The following is a 22,407-nucleotide window of genomic DNA, read 5'->3' as shown; positions in this document are numbered from 1 at the left end:
ATGGATGGATGGATGGATGGATGGATGGATGGATGGATGGATGGATGGATGGATGGATGGATGGATGGATGGATGGATGGATGGATGGATGGATGGATGGATGGATGGATGGATGGATGGATGGATGGATGGATGGATGGATGGATGGATGGATGGATGGATGGATGGATGGATGGATGGATGGATGGATGGATGGATGGATGGATGGATGGATGGATGGATGGATGGATTTATCCATTAGATTACATTCCACTTCTTATCGCCCCTCATATTGGTACAGAAAACTAATCAGGTATTAACTAATCAGATTTTTCCTTTATTTCCACAGAGTGATTGGTCATCACACTCATCTAGTTCCTTGCACTTGAGACAAACATCCAACCCGTGCAGCTCTTGGACTATTAGTACAGTGATCGTAGAAGGGTGTCCTCAAAGACGCTTCTGTTGCTCACTCACACCGTAACAAAACACAAAGACCATGCAATGTGTCCTCACCACACAAAAACCTCCACTTTTCTCCAACTCCATTTGTTGCGTGACATCTCATACTTGACAGATGGGGAGGAGTTTAAGAGTTGCTCGTAAAACAAAGCGGACATTTGTTGACAACAGCAGCTCGAACGCCCAGACAAAGCTCGCTGGATTACTCTATGGCCCTTGGACTCAAGAAACACTGGAAAACGCGGCTTGAAAGGCTCAGTCAGGGTTTTTTAAAGGGGAAAATAGGACGACTTTGATTCAGAAGTGGATTAGATCCATTACTCTAATGGATATTCAAACCTCTATACTTTATAAAACAGCAAGGAAGCACATACCTGTATTTTACAGATATTAGAACCCAAAGCAGCTAAATTCAAAGTGAAGTAGTTTGTCTCGGTCTGTCACTCAGGCTAAGCTTGTGGCAAATAAATCTTAGGGTTGTTTCTGCGATTAAGAGGACTAGTGAACTTATTTTCACAGTCTGTCTTGATGCTCTGTCCAATATCTTTATAATCCGAGACTAGGCTTAATCCATCTCTGACAACCCGGCTCCTCAATCGCCCTAAATCATTACTGATGTGTGGAGGAGGAGTCCAGAACACCTTGTAGAATTTGAGTCCTAATGCAGTCCTGCATCCACCCAATCCAAAAACTAAACCTTAAAATAAGAGGTCAACCAACATTCCAATTATGCCCACTTTTACTCCATACAGCACAGAAGAAGATACTGAGCTCAGAGTTCAAGCTGCCCCTTCCTATAAAACAAAAAAGTAACAAATATAACCTATATATTCCAAATTAGGGCTGAGTAATATAGCTAAAAAATTTATCAACGACATAATGATTCATATTGTTCAATGTCAATAATTATTGAAATTTTTTATAGCCTTTATTAAAACAAAATGCAAAAATGTTTAACCACTGTGTTTTTAATTCAATTCATGTTTTTTTTTTCAATCAAACACAAATGTAAACAAATATCTCCTTTCTTATGTGTTATATGCAGATTTAATACGTATGTTTTACGGAAATTTTGGGCTTGTCTGCCGGGTCCACAGGAGGGCGCAATTAGCGAAACAATGCAGCGTATTCAATTGTCAATGCAATGAAATAACGTTCCATAAAAGAAAAAAAAAACATGCATAACTTCTAAATTTATAAATATATATAATATATATATATATAAAATATAATTTTGTAAATTGCATTAACAATTATGAAGAAAAACTGCATCCTGCATTTAATAAAACAAGAACCAAATCGCAGATCACACAGATTTCATTTGAAATCATATGAGACTCGGAAAAGGAATAAAACTCCACATAATCTTGACTTGTTTTCTAAACGCTTAAACTGTTTTAACTTTGCATGACTTTCTATACATCTCTTGTTTGAAACGAGAGCAGCAGTCGTATTTGACAGTCCAAAAAAAATGCACTGAATATACGTTTTGTGTGATCGGTTTCGGTTTTAACCTAATAAAGATCTTCTAAGCATTGAAATGCTATATCTCTTTAATATTTTGAAGAAATAACGCAGCAACAGAGCGTCTCGTGGGCTCGACAAACAAAATATTAAAATGCATCAACGTAACTTACATCACTGCATCTTGCACACTACTGATGATGCTCCCTGACGCACACCTTACATTCAACTGTATATATATTTTTGTAATTTTAAGTTCTACTAATATAATGTTTTTTACTTGCAATCTCTTCATCATAGTCAGGCACAGCTCTAATGTTTGTGTTAGTGTGTGCTGTCTGCGTCACCCATAGCACATGCCTATATCATTTTTTCTATCGTTATCAATGAAGGAGTACGGTCCATAAATATTGATACCATTTTATTGCCCAGGCCTATTCCAAATCTTCAAAAACAATAATAGAATATCTTTGTATGAAGAACGGGCTAAAACTTTTGTTATTATTCAATAAAAGCATGCCTTATGGTACACTCCTTTCCTTGATTTTTACTTTCATTGTATGGAAAACAGTAGAATGGATATCCTGGACAGTTTCCTTTTTTGGTTGGAAAAATAGAGGTAAGTTAATGACAATTTTAATTTTGAGTCCATTATTCATCTAAATTAAAAAAAATGTAAGGTTCTACTAACAAAATAGTCAATAACAAAAATTATTCATTCATTTAATAAGTATACTGATTATATGATAAAAAAAGTATGCTTTCAAGGTAGTTTGAAACATTAAGACTAGTGATAGCAGACGCTTATTGACCTTGTCATGGCCATGCTGGAAAAGAGGATAATCCTAATGACTTCACAGAATACGAGCTAGAATACCAAAGAGAGGCCATTTACATGGAGAAAATTCACAGGAATCACATCTGTTATGCATGAAAAATGCATCCACCTAGAAAAGTAGTCCCACTTCTATACAGAAGTCTTTTATACAGCTCAAATAACACATTTAAAAAAAGAAATAATACAAATGCTTTAAGAAACATATAAGCTGCATATTTCTGCTTTTAAACCCTTTTCAATTTCACTGTAAGTTAAAAAACTCCCTAAAAACCTAAAATATGAGTCTAAGGTAATTATTCCAGTGGAAAATCGACATTATGCCACAGATGCTGCCAAGTGGCAACCGAGTTTAACTCGTACTGAACCTGAAGCATTCATTTAAAGTAAGTGATGGCCGAGGATCTAAGCATTTGGTTTTAATCGAACAGCCTTGGCATGAGTTACAGAAGCAGAAATCTTTATGCATCAGGTGCTGTTTTTTTTCCAGTACACTTTGCCAGCGTCCTGCTCTTTTTTTTTGGAAGAACAAGCATGCAACAACTTGTCACTGGGATCCTACTGGACTTTGAACCCTGTCACAAGCTGTCGCTGCAGCGAGTGAATGTGTGCATGTGAGAGAGAGAGAGAGAGAGAGAGAGAGAGAGAGAGTTTAAATGCGGGCATGCTTCTATGCGCCTGCCTCCTGCCCACTCACTCCCTCTTCTCTTGTTCTGCAGCAGGCAGACTGTTGCCTTGGAAACACAACGTGCCCCTGTCTGTTGAAAGTGAAAAAAAATGCTGCTTAATTTATTTATTTGTCTAATTTATTTTCCTCTTTTCTTTCCGAGGGACGAGCGTACGCTCCTCTCTCATCAGGAGGGAGATGCTGAAATGACTTCAGATGTGACAAGATTAGAACACTACTGATTTGTTTGTTTTTCTCTTCGCATTTTGCAAATCCAACAACGGAAGCTCATTTTCAAGATCTGCACAGCATCATGGCTGACTGTATGAAAACAAAAATCTATAACGAACCTCATATAATAAAAGAGCAACAATGCCAAAAACATAAGAAATATGAAACGACGAAACAAATATGTGCAAACTGTAACGAAGCAGAGATCAGTTAGTTCCGCGCTGACGCTGAGATCGTTCGCCAGCTTTAGTGTTTTCGACTCGTACTGATGATCCTGATGTCACGTGTCTTTACGGGACCTTTACGGGTTGTGTGTGAACACGCATATATTCCAGGTAATAACTGGCAGTGTGAAAGTGCAAAATCCAGCGACCCGGGAACAATTCCCGGGACACTTTTCCCGTGTATCTTCTGGAATGGCACTGTGAAAGGGGCTTAAGTGGTTTTAAGGATGTTGCTACACTGCTACAAATGTGTAATTGATGATTGCTATGGTTCTGCTAGGCTGTAAGTTGTTCTAGGGTGTTATGCAATTCGTAGCCTCTAGGGTGTTGCTAGACTGTCAGTAGGGTGTTCTGGGGTTTTATGCAATCTTAGGTGGTCTCTAGGGTGTTGCTAGCATGATTCCTGATGTTTTAGGTGGACACTAGGTCATTGCAAGAGGCTGTTTGTTGCTGGGGCATTGTTAAACGTTTTCTAGGTTGTTTAAAGTGCAGTTGAGAGAGTGTCCCTTCTGGTTGCAAGGATGTTGCCCACTCTCTCTGTTTCTATGGTCGTGACTCGATCGATCATCTCCCTAGAGCACTGCACAGGAAGTCTGCTGTTCCCAGGAGAAACTATTTTAACATTGAAAATATTACACATGGTTTTAAAGCTGTCAGAAGTAAACTCACTCTACACTTTAAAAACACACATTTCTTGTTTTAAGCACAATAACAAAGAAAGATGGAACCCCATCGCTCATTCAAGTTGCATACTGGTTACATAAAACAGACGGTGTAGTATTCAACCTCACACACAGTGAAGCAACAGACACATGGATATATCACACATGCTCGTTTTGCATATGAGGGCCGTTTTCTCCCTTCTGTTAATTTGTCGTTGTCCCGTTCCAACGGTAACGCTCGCACAACAGGGAGAAACGCCTACAGACTCATTCATACTGTATAGCCAGAGAGAGAGAGAGAGGGAGCGAGTGAGTGAGTGAGTGAGTGAGGGAGAGAGGGAGAGAGTGAGTGAGTGAGTGAGGGAGAGAGGGAGAGAGGGAGCGAGTGAGTGAGTGAGGGAGAGAGGGAGAGAGGGAGAGAGTAAGTGAGTGAGTGAGGGAGAGAGGGAGAGAGTGAGGGAGAGAGGGAGTGAGTGAGTGAGTGAGTGAGTGAGGGAGAGAGTAAGTGAGTGAGTGAGGGAGAGAGTGAGTGAGTGAGTGAGGGAGAGAGTGAGTGAGTGAGTGAGTGAGGGAGAGAGGGAGAGAGTGAGTGAGTGAGTGAGTGAGGGAGAGAGGGAGTGAGTGAGGGAGAGAGGGAGTGAGTGAGTGAGGGAGAGAGGGAGAGAGTGAGTGAGTGAGTGAGGGAGAGAGTGAGTGAGTGAGTGAGGGAGAGAGGGAGAGAGTGAGTGAGTGAGTGAGGGAGAGAGTGAGTGAGTGAGGGAGAGAGGGAGTGAGTGAGTGAGTGAGTGAGTGAGGGAGAGAGTGAGTGAGTGAGGGAGAAAGGGAGTGAGTGAGTGAGTGAGTGAAGGAGAAAGGGAGAGAGGGAGAGAGAGAGAGAGAGAGAGAGAGGTGGAAACTGCACTGCAAAAGTCCCTTATGTAGCACAAACACCTAGCATTTACAAACTTCCAGTTTACAGACAGTCAACGAATGAAAACACAGATTTCACTTCTGGATCAGCTTCGGAAAGAGGGAAATTAATGAAGAACGTCATATAGATTGGATTTTTGAAAAATTTATATTTTTCACATCAATCCACTTCAAGGCAATCAGATTAATTGAGAGTCCTTATGTAAATGGACTAGCAGAAATTGAAAAGCCATTATGAATTATCTACAAGATATAATGGAAGGTAGAAGCTATACACTGATTAGGCAAGCTTAATAAAGTGACTTATTTATTATATAAAATATATTTTTTATATATACTGTATACAGAATTATTTTTATTTTTATAAATGTGTAATTTTATCTAATATAATAAACAAATTTAATAAGAAGAATATATCTAATAAATGTACATATAAATAATTTAATTTCATTAATTGATATATTTATATAATATATAATTTACTTTAATATACACAATCTTTTTATTTATATATATATATATATATATTTATTTCAATCTAATATAATATAGTAATTTAATAATACTATTTTTTTTCTTTTGGGTTGCACGCCTCAATAGCACTTAAAGGGATGGCTCACACAAAAATTTATTCAGTCATTAATTACTCTCCCTCTTGTCGTTCCAAACCCTTAACCCTTGTCGAAACCATACCTAATCTTTCAGAACACTATATTTTTGGTTGAACTGTTCCTTTAAGCATACAGGCATACATTCATCAGCTCCCACAAAGACTTTACACACACCTACATAGAGAAAAACAAATATAAGATACCCAGAATCCCAGCAAGCCTCTCACGGTGTGAATCCTAATAAAAGATCTTTCGAACGGGTTCAACACACAGATTATTGTAGATCATGATACTCAACATGTCAGCATGTGGTCGGAATAGAGTTACGAGTGTTTACATGACAGCTGAACATCTAAGGATGATCAAACCAGCGGTGAAGTGGGTCAGTGGGGAGCATTTGAACACACTCACAGATAATAAATATCAATACACACACACACACACACATTTCTCACCACAGGGATTTTATCTGATCCAATGTACACATACACCCGAAGATAACATTCCCTCTACACTCCAGGAGGTCTGAAACAGCACCTCCAGGTATTTTCAGACAAACACACACTCACGAACACATACACGTGCGCAAACATATGCATATAACTGACATTACAATCCTTCTTCGCACCACTAGAGCTGCAAATGCACCTTTAGCCGTTTCTTAACAAGCACATGCATGCATTAAAATGCACACACAAAAGGAGGAGTGTTTTGGGCTTCGTGCCGCTCATTAGAAAGAGAGGCAGCAGGTACATGACACGTTCCCATTAAATCTACCTCACTACCTCACTGAGCACATAAGACCGTGTAAATGTGCAAGCTTTACCAGCTAACCAGACACAAACAAAACAACCAAATTCACACCAAACCTGACATTTTTTGACAACGTGTTTTTGCAAACACTTTTAAACTTAAGGCTTGAGGCTAGCTCAATTTTCTAAGCTAAAAATGATGAAAACCTACTTGGTTTTTAGGCTTTTACACCATGTTGATTAACTTTAAGGTCATCCACACTACCATTCAAACGTCTGTGGTCAGTAAGACAAAAAAATAAAAATGTTTTAGAGGATTGTGTGACTCTGAAAACTGGAATAATGATGCTGAAAATTCATCTTTGCATCACAGGTATAAATCACAATTTACAAAATAGTCAAATAGAAAACAGTTTTTTCACATTATAATAATATTTCACATTTTTATAATTTTTACTGTATTTTACTGTAATATATCTGTCTTGGGGAACATAAGAGACTTCTTTCAAAAACATTAAAAAATCCGACCCAAAAGATTTGAAGAGTATTGATTCTGATCACCTCCTAAATGTTCATAAAATTTTTTTGCAAACTCGCATGTTCAATTTCCACCAGATAAAATCATATTGAAAATATTGAGGACTCATCCTACACTACAAAAATTTTCAACCAATCAAACGTTCTCTAAAATAAAATGTCCTTCCCCAATACCACCTGCAACCAATTACAAAATAATCCTATTTAAAAATAAATAAATACATACAATTAATGGATGATTCATTCTGACCAATAAAATGTACTTATTTCATCATTCCATTTTGCAAAAATTAAGGAATAATGTTAGAATAGGAAATATTTCATCATAGAACTGAAAACTACTTTCATGAGGTTTTTCAATTCTCCACCAATCTTTTACGGTTAATGTCTAAATCTGATAAAAAAATAAAATAAAAAAAACGTTAAAGAAACCCACCAGCATCAGTAATTTTCTCGGCTACGAAACACTATGTTAAGGGGAGGCGGGGGGAAGATTTGGCCCCGCCTACTGTGAATTCTCATTGGTCAGTTCTCCTGCTGTGAAAGTGTTATTTTTTATGTTTACAAATTACTGCACTGATTCAAAATAGAGGACATTAGAGTGAGCAGATTAAACTACTCGATTGATTCCATAGCACATGCCGTTAAAGCTCAGCTTGCTAAAAACATCCTGTTATGTGAGTCTTAATACACACTTAATACAGTGGTTTCTTTCCCATCACTCTTTTAAGCTTTAAAATGTTCTGAATGTCCAAGACTATGTCTCTCTCAATTAGTTTGACCCCCCATACTGACAAGCCAGGCTCCGAGTGCATCCCCTTGAACTGGCACGGCTCCCAGTTCACGCGTCTAAATTCAGCGACTGGTATCCTCTCCAGATGGCAGAGGAACGTGTGAAGAGGATTTTGTTGAAGGAAAGCAGGACAAGCCCCCTCTTTGCATCCGGCCAGCTCAATCCAACCTTCCCCTGTAAACAGGTAGGAGATCTGCACGCCGGCTGCCCGAGCAGGATGTGGGCGCGCGAGGCGACCGATGTCATGGCTTTACAGACCACTTGGGTCACATTCAAGAGACTCTGGCTCCTACCGTGTGAAAGCTGAATGAAAAGGCAAGAGAGAATGACATTTGGGATGAATATGAGTCGGAAACTGAAGCTGCAATCTGCCATTGACGCCGCTAGCAGGCTACAAGCAGAAAGGCGGCAAGAAAACACTTCAGCTTATTCCTTGAGGGACATTTCAGCAATTAAAGATTTTAAATGACCCGTCATATTTGCTCACTTGCTACTTGTGAAAATGTATATTTCTTCCATTTTATTGTTCTGTTATTTATTCTTATCATTTAACCAAGTTTTTTTTGGAAGATTTTGGGTTAGGAAATGCTTGGCATGTTACTAACAGTCAACTTGAATAACACCACCAATATCAATATTCTCAGTTTACCAAGAAGTGCTCACCAAGGCTGCTTTTATTTGATCAAAAATACAGTAAAAACAATTATATTGTAAAATATTTTTACAATTTTAAATAACTATTTTCTATATGAATATATTTTAAAATGTAATTTATTCCTGTGATCCAAAGCTGAATTTCCAGCATCATTACTCCAGTCTTCAGTTTCACATGATCCTTCAGAATTCATTCTAATATCTGCTGTTCAAGAAACGTTTCTTATTAACAATTTTCAAAGCATTGCTGCTTTGATGAATGGAAGGTTCAAAAGATCATAATTTATTTGAAATAGAAATTCATTACATTATAAAACACTTTTGATCAATTAAATGCATCCTTCCATTTCTTAAAGAAAAAAAATCTAAGATGTTTAGGATTGCACTCAAACAACTAGAGTAACAACTAGTAATACTTACATGTAGGCTACATACACGTGTCCCACAACATGTCTTTTTCACTCTATTCTGCTGAGAAAATCAGAGGTACAGAAATGTCGAATGTAACTCGCGTGGAAAGAGTTGCGTCAGCTCCAAGGTCTGGCGGACCTTCAAGAGATGCTCCAGCCAACCCATGCTACACGTCTCAGCCCTGCCAAGAGCTCGGAGAAACCACAGGCAACGGCTTCCTTCTGCCAGAGTTTGTCAAACAGGCTGCAGTCAACTCCTGGTTACAACAACTCGCTTTTAAATTCAACACTGAATCAAAATGGAAAATGTTAGCCGATAGCCAAATACATATTTAGGCATTATTTCAGCAAACTCATATTCATTTCTCGCTCGATTCTGGTATGCAATGCCAACTTTTCAATTTCATCCAACCAATTAAATAAATGTTGGGCAAAATAACACAGTCTTGATGAATATTCTGTTTTACTTAGAACTATGAAACGTTATGCAAGTAAAATGGGTTGAAAAGATTGCATCATGCTAACATTAATGCTATAAGTTAGGGTTAAATAGGACGACATGGACTTACAGCACTTGGATTAAAAAAAAATGCATGGAAACTGCCTGCTTCAAAGCAATTAAAAGGTAAGTTCGCCCAAAAATTTATATTAACCCATAAATTACTTACCCTCAAGTCATCCTGGGTGTATATGACTTTTATCTTTCAGACGAATCCAGTCGGAGTTATATTAAAAACTGTCTTTGATCTTTCAAACGGTTTAATGCCACTCAGTGGGTGTTGCATGCATCAGTCCAAAAGAAGTTAATGAAAAAGTCATCCATTAAAAAAAAGAAAAATATCCATATTCAAAACTTAATAATTACTTTTAATGTAGCTTGCACCAACAGTTGTAAATGGAAGAAGTTCCGGGGGAATGGCGTATGTGGTCAGCATGAGCTGGTGAATCTCATGAAAACCAATTTTTGTTAACAGGAGCAAAGGAAGCAACGTTTCCTTACTTTAGCAAAGGAAAACCAGTCTGCTCTTATATCGAAATCCTCTGACATTCTTCTTTACAAATCGTCGTTTGGTTTCGATCACTCCCCAATGCGCTTCCACGTTCATCACTTCGTAGCGGCGTATAGAGGGTGAGTAATTGAAGGCCTAATTTTTACCATTTAAGTTAAATATATAATTAAATGAAATTAATTCAATTTACATAGCACCGGAACGCACTGCAATCTAAAAATAATTCCTGCAGTCTTAAAAGTTAAAGGAACATTCTAGGTTCCAGTTAAGCTCTATCCAACAGGATTTGTGGAAAAATATAATTTGTATTTTATTGAAAATAAAATAAAATTTAATTAAATTAAAGAGGGAGATTTACTGTGATTGTACTGTGATGGTACTTAAATGGTATCAGATGGCAATACACACACACACACACACACAGTTTGTTTTTGAGAAAAGTGGGGACATCCCAAAGGCGTAATGGTTTTTATTCTGTACAAACTGTATATTCTACGGCCCTACACCAACCCTACATCTAACCCTAACCCTCACAGGAAACTTTCTGCATTTTTAATTTCTCAAAAAACCTCATTCTGTATGATTTATAAGCGTTTTGAAAAATGGGGACATGGGTTATGTCTTCATAAGTCACCCTCTCCTTGTAATACCCGTGTCATACCCATGTCATTATACAGAGTTGTGTCCTGATATATCACAAGAGCACACACACACACAGAGCCCTAAGGCAGAGCCATAAAGTAACAGACAGTTTGATATATTCTCATTGGCGTCTATGGTAATGTATGCTAATGTGACTTGCATGATTGGCCGCTGTGGTAACATATGCAGGTCTGAAGTAATTTACACCCTTCAGTCATACGTAACACATTACAACCGCAGTGAAGAGAGTACGAGCTGCTTTACAAAGACATGAAAAACGGATTCTGTCTGGGTATAGTAGATAACTCCGTTTTTCCAAACTAACAAGCTGAAATGGCTGAATCTGCAGACAGATGCAAACACCGAAAAAGGATGAAAGTCGGAAACTAGAGCCATTAGAGCCGAAATGGCTAACTACCTGAAATGATGTGCACACAGTCAGAACTGAAAAAGGAAAACTGGATTAAAGACAGCTCCTACGACAGATGACTGTAGGCTGAAATTACACTTAACCATTACAATGCTTTGATGGGTAAAAAAACATTCATTTCTTCTACCTGAACTGAACAGAAAATAGGACCTGAACATATCAGAAGGTATTTGAAGGGAAGATGAAAGGCTGTTTCAGAAAGGTTTACATCTTACAGTGAAACAGACAGTCTAGCTCTTGAGTGACACAGCAGAGTCTGGGTTCTAGAAGATTCAGCGTGGCATTATAAACGCTATGAAATATTCATACCTGTAATATCAATCATATTAACTGACAGCACTCTGGAAAGAAGAGCTGGCCAACAAATCATTTGTAAGGGAATTTTTAAACCTTAGCCTAAGATTGATGATCTACTAATCCTTTTCTAATAAATAAATAAATGTATGTGTGTATGTGTGTGTGTGTGTGTGTGTGTATGTGGTCTGAAACCAGCATGCTACTTTGTGCAAACACTTGTAAACTGCTTTAAGCATCTGTATCTTTCAACTTATTGCTTAAAAGCAGCATGAGTTCACCAAATATCAATGTAACACTTCCATTGTTTCATGTTCACAATAAGAATCTTGACAACAGCCTCACAGTAAACTATCAAATCTGAGCAGGTGTTGAACACACGTGAGCCTGATCTGGAGCAGATTGCATCGCACTCACCCGTGAGAATTCACAAACACACCAAACTCACAGATGTAAAGCCTGCAGGTGACACTCGGGGCGAGAGACCTCACACACACACACTCATATAGGTGGAAAATCACAGCATCTGAACCTCAGGTATGGCAATCCCACTTCAATTGTGTGCATAAAATGCATAATTGCATGTGAAATAATGCTATTTATAGTCACTGTGTGTGTATTTCTTAGTGTCTGTAAACAGCCATGACTGTGTTTGTGTACATGTATGTGTGTGTGTGTGTGTGTGTGTACGTGACCGAGATACCCAGAGTGTAATTGATGCACCAGCTCGAAGTGTCAGGTTAGATGACACCTCCTGTACCTCCCTCCTCTTTCCAGAAGCACACACACACACACACACACACTAACAAGCCAACATAATTACATGCCTGACTCCTAAAGATAAGGGAGAGAGTGATGCGACTGATTGCTGGGAAAGAGGGAGGGGAGAACGAGAAATAGAGAAATGAAAACATCTGGCTAGATGATGCACCAATCAGTTCAAGATCACAAAGACGACCCCTTCAGAATTCAAATCTTACTTTGATTGAATACTCATCCTGTTGCTTCATTAAATACTACTATTATATATGACACTGATGCACTCACACAGCTTACTGTATCATTATATATTATGCATACTACAGTGTGTATGGATTCTCATGAAAACCCATCAGGATCATGTCCGGGTCATATTACTGCCCAAAATCTGAAGAAATAAATGAGAAATTATATTTTTTATTAGAAAAAAAAAATTCTTTATTCTTTTATTTTTTTCATTTCAGTTCATTTTGTGAGCATAAAAAAAAAAAAAAAAGAATAATAATAATGTGCTCCAAAACTCTACTTAATATAATGCAGGAATTTGTCCATGTCAAATTAATCAGAAAAAAATCCCCAAAATCAGAAAAAAAAGAGAAATTCTATTTTGTATTGGGCAAATATATATATATTTTTTAATACATTCTTTTTTTTCTTGTTTTGTTTATTTAATGATATAACTTTTATGACAAATAAGAAAAATCTTTCCCAATATACTTCTTAATATAAAGCATTAAAATCAGGATCTTGTCAAGGTCATATTACTCAAACATATTAGGGCAAAACAATTATCTTTCTTTCTCTTTCTTTAATTTTGTCACATTATATTTTATGTCTATTAAGAACATTTGCCCCTAACTGAATTCTCCTTACTGAAATGGATTAAAATCTCATTATTACAACATTAAAAATTAAGAAAAATACATTATTTAAATATGTATTTGTTTTACTGGTTTTAAATCATGAGATTTTAATGAAAAAAATGCATGGAATTTTATTGTAATACTGTTTAAAAAATCCTTTATTAAAGTAATGAGAATGAGCTTGGAGAATGAGTCATGGTTTGATTCCCAGGGAATGTGTGAACAGATTAAATATGTGACTTCAGATAAAAACATCTAACAAATGCATAAATGTGAATGTAATACATCAATTTTTTCTTTTGATAGTGAGGTACAATGTGACCTGGGCATGTTTTCATGAAATTGTTATTTATGAAAACATGTCCATGTATTTGCAAATGAACGCTGCCCAATACACACACCTGAGGCACTCCGTTCTCCGAATTTTCCATTCGGAGAACCACTAACATAAATAATCCACTTCATAATTTAAATATGATTCATCTGCTGGCTGGGTTTCATTTTTAAATGTTTAAACAGCGCTGCGGCTTAAAATGAGCTTTGACTCTATTTTCTATGCAGTTTACAATAGGTAAAGCCAATATGAACATACATAAATATATAAATCCCATACACTTAAACTATTATTTTGTTATACTTCAAACAAGAGTTCCACCATTTATAATTATAAAGATACCACAGAGCTGTAATGACGCCGTTAAAAAAAGAAAAATCATTTCAGAAAGGAAAACATTTGTGAAGTATTTTTTAAATCTCATTTGTCACACCATTTGGATGGTGAATCTGTATTTCAATAAGGCTGTGACATGACAGCAGCGTAGTCACAAAATTACACTCAAGAGCTTTCAATAAATCAAAATGCCTTTTTATACCTTTAAAATGCATGGAGTGGTAAGTGCACGCCACATATCTTTTTGACTAAAATGCAATCATTTCCATCTCGTTCGGCTAAACGATGCCACTCTGAACCAGCAATATAAAGAAATTTGAAAAGTGGTGTTTAGTGATTTACACTGTATTTAAAACAGCAGTGGAAGTAAACAGTGTGCCTGTTAATCAAAGAGAAATGTCTTACCTGAAAATCAGTCATCAGGAGTTATTTCAACATGGAAGCACAGGACAAAAAAAGAAAAAAGAGATTTAGTCAAAATATGGCATCCGATTTCTTTAAACACTTCTTTATCTGTCGAACTTCTAAAGAGCAACAAAACAAGACAGCAAATGAAACAACTAAACTGAAAGGACAAATGTATTGTATATTTGAAATTTACTTACTTATTTTATTATTCCTTCCAATTTTATTTTTCTCATTTGCTCTCTATTATTGTCGGTCTTTAGAAGTTTGACCAAAAAAGTTTATGTCTACTGTAATCCACAAATATCTAATACACTTTTTTTTTTTTATTTGTGAAACATTATAAAGACCTATGATAATAGACAGCAAATGAGATATTAAAATACAATTTAAAATATCTAAATTAATTCATTTTACTAAATTAAATACTGTTCCACTTAATACATAAATATAATGTAAATACAGCTAGCTAAAGAAAGTGATATATAAAGTGTGTGCGCGTGCGTATGTATATATATATATATATGTGTGTGTGTGTGTGTGTGTGTGTGTGTGTGTGTGTGTGTGCGTGAAGAGACAACTGTGTGTGTCTGAACACACTGTGCTTCAACTAGCTGCTAATGCAGCATGGACAATCAGCCTTAAGTTCTGCACTGGACAAATCATATTCATGTCATTTTTCATATGTTATTATAATTACAAGGCTAATTTTCTCAATATCTCACACCTCAATGCATATTCAGAGGTTGTGTAACAACAGGCTGTGAGGCAGGTTCACCTCTGACGTCCACCTCTTATGTGGTTTATTCTAGTTTCATCCACATTTCTCACCAGAAAACAACCTTTCGAGCCTCAGACTTAATCATACACTAAAAACATGTCAAAACAGATTGTTGAAACAAGTCTCTTTAACACAACAGACACTGGAAAGCATTGATAAGTAGCTCAGTGTTGTGAAGTAAAGGTCACTGAGTTAAACACTACAATACTAACAAAAAAACTGAAAAAAAAAAAACAGATGTCTGGATGAAAACCTGGATCATAAAAGGCTTTACTACAAATATACAGCATTACAGATTTTACACCCAAACTGCCTCTATTAATACAGCAGAAGTCAAATAAGCAATCAGCTGAAAGATCATGTGACGCTGAAGACTGGAGTAAAGATGATGAAAATTCAGCTTTGACCCAGGAATAAATAGTTAAAAATAAATAAATAAATAGTTAAAAATAAATAAATAGTTAAAAATAAATAAATAAATAAATAAATAAATAAATAAATAATAAATAAATAAATATATATTACAGTTGAAAACCGTCATTTTAAATTGTAACATTTCACAATATTACAGTTTTACTATATTTTTTATCAAATAAATGCATTAAAAAACTTCATTTTACATATGTATGTGTGTGATTTATATTATTACCATCAGAAATTCTAAATTTATTATGAAAGTATTTGAATCTATTGTCAGCTAAGGTTATTTTATTATTTCTATTATTATTATTATTATACGGTTTTACACTTTTTACTCTAATAGTGGACAAAAAATATATATTTATAATAATAATAATAATAATAATAATAATAATAATAAGCAAAAATTATCACAATATTTTAATAATAATTTAATAATAATTTGACTTTAATTCACTGAGAACAATTATACAAAACAAATATTTTCCAGATATATATATGACTTTAAATTCACTGACAATATGCCGTGCTGCCATATTTTTCTTACATACAAACATAAAAATCTATCAGTCTATCTCTTGCATTAACTGTGATGACATCAAATCTCAGTAACCTCAAGGGGGGCGACAGAGCTCAAATGTGGTATTAAACCAGATGTGTTTGGCTATTCAGCTAGCTATCGAATAAACATATTCATATTATCTGCCATCCTCTGCTAAATGCGTTTCAAACATCATGACCTCAGAGAAAACGGACTAACTAGACTGGCCTTGCCATCATCCGTGGCAGGATATGATAAACAGCTCATTAAAGAGAGTCAGAAATATTTCTCATGGTTTACAAACTGCAGAGTTTGAGCCTCGTAGCTCACGTGCCTCGCAGCACATTTAGACAAGAAACACAACACGTACGAGGTCACGAAAGCACACACACACACACACAAACGCTCCCACACAGCGGTCTTCAGTGAAGGATGAGGTGTCACGCTTTGAGAAAAGCACTATTCTGATCTTCCTCATTCTCTCCAACTGAAGTTTATCCCATCAGTCCTTTTTCTCCGTTACATAACAGCACCTCTTCCGCCCACCTCTCCGCTGCAGCTCTCAATGGAAGGCACACCAACACAGATTCACATTATAACGTGCTGGAAGATATGGACACATGCACATGGCACACTAAACCCCATACACACGGAAACGCTCTGGAATCCTTCCCCTCTCTCTGTGATGCATCCTTCCTCTTCCTCTATCCATCCTTCATCGTTTCAATGAGATTCCTGACCTTTCAGCTGAGGTGTTGCACATGAGCCCAGGACAATAAAACACCATACGTCAAAACTGAATTATTGCAGGGCAGGAGCAAACAGATACGGTCGGACTAACCGGGCTTTCCATCTGCAACGGTCCACAACTGGATGACCAGGTGCGAAACACAGACACATCGAAATAAGATTTATTTTTAAAAGAAACACATTTAACCTTTATCTGTCACTACATTTTTATTGTTAGTAAAGGTTACGTGCAACAAAAGCAACCAAACAGGTTTTCACTTTTTTTGACATTTTTTACTATCTCTCTGACCTTTAGAGCCAAACTAACATTTGCTAACGTATCTTTATGATTTTTAGTATGTAAAAGACTTTTATTACCAAATAAAAGCATAGTGGAGAAAAAAAAAATGCGGACAGCTATACATTTACCTTTTAAAAGGATTTATTTACGGCAAAACAATTTCATTTTATAAATAAATGTTACTATTTTAAATAAACTTTTAATGCAAAATGTGTATAAAATATTAATATATTTTATTAAACTATAATTATATGAGCATATAATATTAATATAATAAAAATAAAGAAATGTTTTAGAATCATTGAGATTTTTTATTATTTTCATAAATATTTAATGTATATATTTTTTCATAAATTTTTCACAAAGAAAATAGAATATTTTTAACTTATTGTCATTATTTTAATAACAATTAAGCATATTTTTCTAATTATACAAAATATATATTCCACTTTTTTACTTTAAAGTAACAAGAGATTTGTGAATGAGAAAAATGTAACAAGCACATTTTCCTAAATTCGAATTATTTTGACAGTATTTTTAACATATTATAGCACAAAAATTAAACAAAGATTTATTAATATCAGCATAAAATAAATGCAACAAACAGTGCCATGATGTGCATTTAAATTATATATTTTTTTTAATTAATAAAGAGATTTTTGCATTATATAAAAAAAATTTAAATAAAGTTTAAAATTTCAAATAGTCGTAAAAACCCACTTTAATTTCCTTAAGCAAAATATTAAAAGTATCTATTTTTAATATTAAACAAACAATATTTTTTTAGCATATATTGTTATTATTTTGACAATTAAGCACATTTTCCTAAATTCAATTTATTTTTACTGTATTATAGTAAAATATATTACTGTGAAAAATGATTGAAATCAGTTTAAAATAACTCTTATCTAACATGAAAGTGATTTGTATTTTTAGATTTATGTTAATAAAAAATTAAGAAGTAAAAAGTAATAACATATTATAAATATATATTTTTCCCCTTTAATTGATGACGTACCACACAGCAAGCTTTTAATCAGAGTTAGGACGGTCCATTGGCTGTACTGTAAGCATACTGAATGCTCTCCTGAGCTCAATCTGACCCTCTGTTGCTCTGAAACACTGTCTCTCCCACAAGAGCTCTCTGGAGGAGTGTCTGAAGAGACAACGCCGACGTTAGCGCTGTCGATTCTTCTCGTTTCCACTCGCCCACATCCACCCACCCACGCATTCACTAACACACGCGTTCGCTCTCACTCTTTTGTGCCAGCAAGCTCTCCCCCATTTACAACTGGCCCACTTCCACATCACAGCATTGTGATAAAGAAGGTACGAGTAGCACCCGTGCTCTGTGGGACAAGCTATAGATATCACTGCTTCACCCTGACACCTAAATGAGAGCCCTGGGTCTTCAGCAGAATAAGTGTGATCTGGACAGTGTTTCCGGTGTGCAAAAATAGCCGAACTTCAGATATTCTAGTCATTTGATGATAACATTAAAAGACTCAAAGGAATCCTAGAGGCTGGTAAAACAATAATTGTTTTGCTTTTTATGCCTCATGAGCAGATGTAAATTAAAGACAAGCATTCAATGGAAGTAATGTTAATGCACTAAGTAACAGAATATGAATTCTTAAAATGTGCACATTTTATATAACCTCCATTAAAGCAAATATCTGGAGCTCTTATGAATGCATCAAATCTGCAGTCTTACCCTGAACTCTGCCATTTCCCTTGTTTTCAGTTGCATTTTAATCTACCACATTAAAAGTATTGTAATATAAGAGATTGAAAAACTCTTCATACATAACGTAAAATAAAAAGATTATGCTGGCTTACTACTACTACTACTACTACTACTAATAATAATAATAATAGTAAAAATAAAATAAATAAAATAAAATTAATCTGTAGTTGATTATCATTCACCTTTTTTACATTTTCTGGGGAAAAATGTGGGTGGTGGTTGTTTATAAACAATAAAACAAAAGATTATTTAAAAAAATAAACAAAACATTAAATGGTTTATACAAAATAAAACAATAAGTTAATAAAACAAAATAAAATGGTGGTTGTTTACAAACAAAACAAAAGATTATACAAATAAAATGAAATAGCTACGATTGTTTATACACAATAAAACAAAAGAAAATGCTAAAAATAAAATAAAAAAAACGAAATAAAACAAAATGGTTGTTTATACACAATAAAACAAAAGAAAATGCTAAAATAAAATAAAAAACTAAATAAATAAAATAAAACAAAATGGTTGTTTATACACAATAAAACAAAAGATTATGCAAATAAAATAAAATAAAATAGAATAACTTGTTGCTTACTAGTCCAGGCATTACAAAGGGCCCACATTCAAGTTTAAATCTAGAGTTCACCAGTTTTATCCTCGGCCAGGTGGAAATAGTAAGTGATTAAATGTTAAAAATAAGTTATAATGCACCTCTCCTCAACAAGCCAGAAGATTTTGAAGTTTAATGCTATGGTTTAAATGTCTGTTCAAATCATTATTAGCAGCCATCGGCCATTAAGCTTTAGAGGTGAAGGCAATGCCCTCCATTTTCACAGTCTTTCTTTTCTAACAGGTAAGTGCTTTTGAGTTTTTTTTTTTACAGTGAGCGGATGAGAAAAGGAAGTGCATAACGCGTTTGAAAAGCTCAAGGCTGGCGGTGCTGAATGTAGCATTTCTCCTGCCAGCTTCCCGCATTGCTGAAGCAGCGTCCATTCATTCCTACTGCTACTAGTGAAAAACATCACCGCAGACGCAGGAAGACTCATCAGAGAGAGAGACACACACAGAATGCTGACACAAGGGAAGCTGCATTTCATTTTCCCCTCTGTTTTGTGAAAGATGACAGACAGATATTCCAGTCCGCACATTTGAAAATATGAAACCGTTCGTTTATAAGCTTTAAATGCATTCGATGTACTGATTACAGAACGTCTTTTGACAAGGATACTTGATGACGGCTCTTGATTTTATATCACGGTTTCATTTGCCACAGTTTGAAGAGCCCATAAAATCCAAACTAGAGATTTGTGGTTTCAGCTTCATGTATTTTGAGGTAAATCGACAATCTGTGGTGGCCCAGAGAGCCCAAAGCAGCGACCCCCTGGATATTTTAACAGAACATTTGACCCACTGAGATACTCTTGACCCTTTACAATCTGCCTTTCCACAGAACATTGTCTCTGTTGTTAGCTTAAGGCGAGAGCTTTCTTTTTGTTTTGTTTTCAGCACCACACAACTCTTTTAATGTATTCTTTTACGTTCACAGAATTACATCTTTAATTAATCACCATAAAGAATGGAATATATTTCACTGCCTAGTATAAGATACTAATTATACAATATTTGCTGATTATAAAGTCCATTGTGATACCGTAATGAACACCAATTGGACAGCGACCAATATTTACAGTCCCTCCAACATAAATTATCACGGGACTCAAATAATCCATGCAACTACTGAATAATTTCTAAAGATGCTTCCATTCAAAATTATTGCATTGTGGGTGCCAAAAGTATCGCTAAATGATTGCTACTGGGTAAAAATAAAATTAACAAATTTCAAAAATGTAAATATTCATAAAATATTCATTAAAAAAAGTCCTAACTACCTTTCTAATCTTTTTGTATTCTATCCATTTTCTTTTTATTATACAATTATAAAAAAGACATCTTACATTAGCTTGCTCTATTCTTTTTCTATTCTATTTGTTTTCTTTTTGTGTATTATATTATTTTAAAGCCCTTGCTACGTGTACTGCATTTAAGCTAACCGAGACTTGATATAGCATTTATATATCATTGCTCTTTTATTGTTTTTGATTGCTTCTGTGGTCCTCAATTTGAATAAAGGTGTCTGCTAAATGACTAAATGTAAATGTAAATAAATAATATATAAATAAAATGGGTTGATGGGTAGTTAAGTATCAATAAATGGTTGCTGATACATGATATTGGTCTCTATCCATGCCATGGGTCACTCATTCAACATTATTCCCATGATTTCGCCATCATTCATGTCTGTTGCATGAATATCACATGATAAGAACACAATCATTAGCAATAAGACTAGAGATGCCTGCTTCTGCAAACACTGCTAATTGCAAACATTCCTCACGGAGAAAAAAAAAAATCTGCCTGACTGGCTAATGATTATATCATCCGGCTGGGAAAACCAACTCATCTAATTAGTCCACACTCAACTAGATCAAATGCTGATTGATAAAGCGCTCTAAAGCCGTAAATGATAGAAAAGCAGAGACGGATGACAGCCGCGTGCCTCGCTCTGCCTCCAAACGCCATGTACATCACCAATGCAGCTCTCTAATGACCTTCTTGTTACAATGTCTCCATAGTAACCGCTTCCTTAAACAGGGTACCATCAGAAACTTCATTCATATTTATGACCGCAAACATGCCACTTCGCTCATATTTCGCACGTAACCTCCAGGATACATTTTTTGCGAGTTTGAAAACTGCTCCCCCTTTTCTAGGAGTTGTTGATTTGTGTTTGCCTCTCAGTGTGTTTTTGTGTTTGCTGATGATGTTGTTGTTTTGCCAGCAGGTATTCTTATGTAACGTGTTATTCTGCATTTTCAGTGCTAGAGGAAAACCAAAAGCAACCAACCTCTCAGTTTTTCATTATGAGATTCTCAGAGACAATTTGTAACAGGTTTTCAAGGCAACATTAAATCTCTTGGCTTTTTTTATCAATGCGAAACATGAAGAACCAGCAAAAAAAAAAAAATTAAAACGCTCTGCTTTTTAATATAATGAGGCTGGTGGACTGTACTGGACTACTAAACGAATCTTTCAGTAATGACTGAACGTCCTGACAAACTGAAAAGAATACAAGTGATGGAGAGGCGGTGCTTTAATTCACAGGATCCTTACTGCAGTGTTCAGTGTTCGCTCCCTTCACACTCAACAGGGGTTACCACTCCACTTCACAACATTAGTTCATTCGGAAGACTTTGCAATGTCATAAAATGCAGAAAACACAGAAATAAAAATAATAATAATAGAAGTAATAACATAAATACTTTTGTATAATACATTTTTCATTTATATTAATGTATATAATGTGTATTAAATTGAGTTTATAAAATTAAATTCAAATATTACTTAAATATTAAATATTATTGATATTTCATTAGTTTATTAATTACATTTTAAAGGGTTTTAAAACAACTAAATATAAATATATATATATATATATATATATATATATATATATATATATATATATATATATATATATATATATATATATATATATATATATATATATATATATATATCAATTTAATATAATTTTACTAGCCTTCAAACCACTAAGTTTTACCCATTA

The 22,407-nt window shown here is 35.2% G+C and overlaps 1 protein-coding gene across 2 annotated transcripts in view; it reads right to left on the bottom strand.

The window, feature by feature from the left end:
• agap3 (ArfGAP with GTPase domain, ankyrin repeat and PH domain 3) overlaps positions 1–22,407 on the bottom strand; it is a 142,483-nt gene that overhangs the window by 102,814 nt on the left and 17,262 nt on the right. The gene's annotated exons all lie outside the window — the stretch shown is intronic.

Source organism: Carassius auratus, unplaced genomic scaffold, assembly GCF_003368295.1.
Source record: "Carassius auratus strain Wakin unplaced genomic scaffold, ASM336829v1 scaf_tig00214714_1_2670353, whole genome shotgun sequence".
Classification (NCBI taxonomy): Eukaryota; Metazoa; Chordata; class Actinopteri; order Cypriniformes; family Cyprinidae; genus Carassius; species Carassius auratus.
This window is presented reverse-complemented; position numbering and strand designations above follow the sequence as displayed.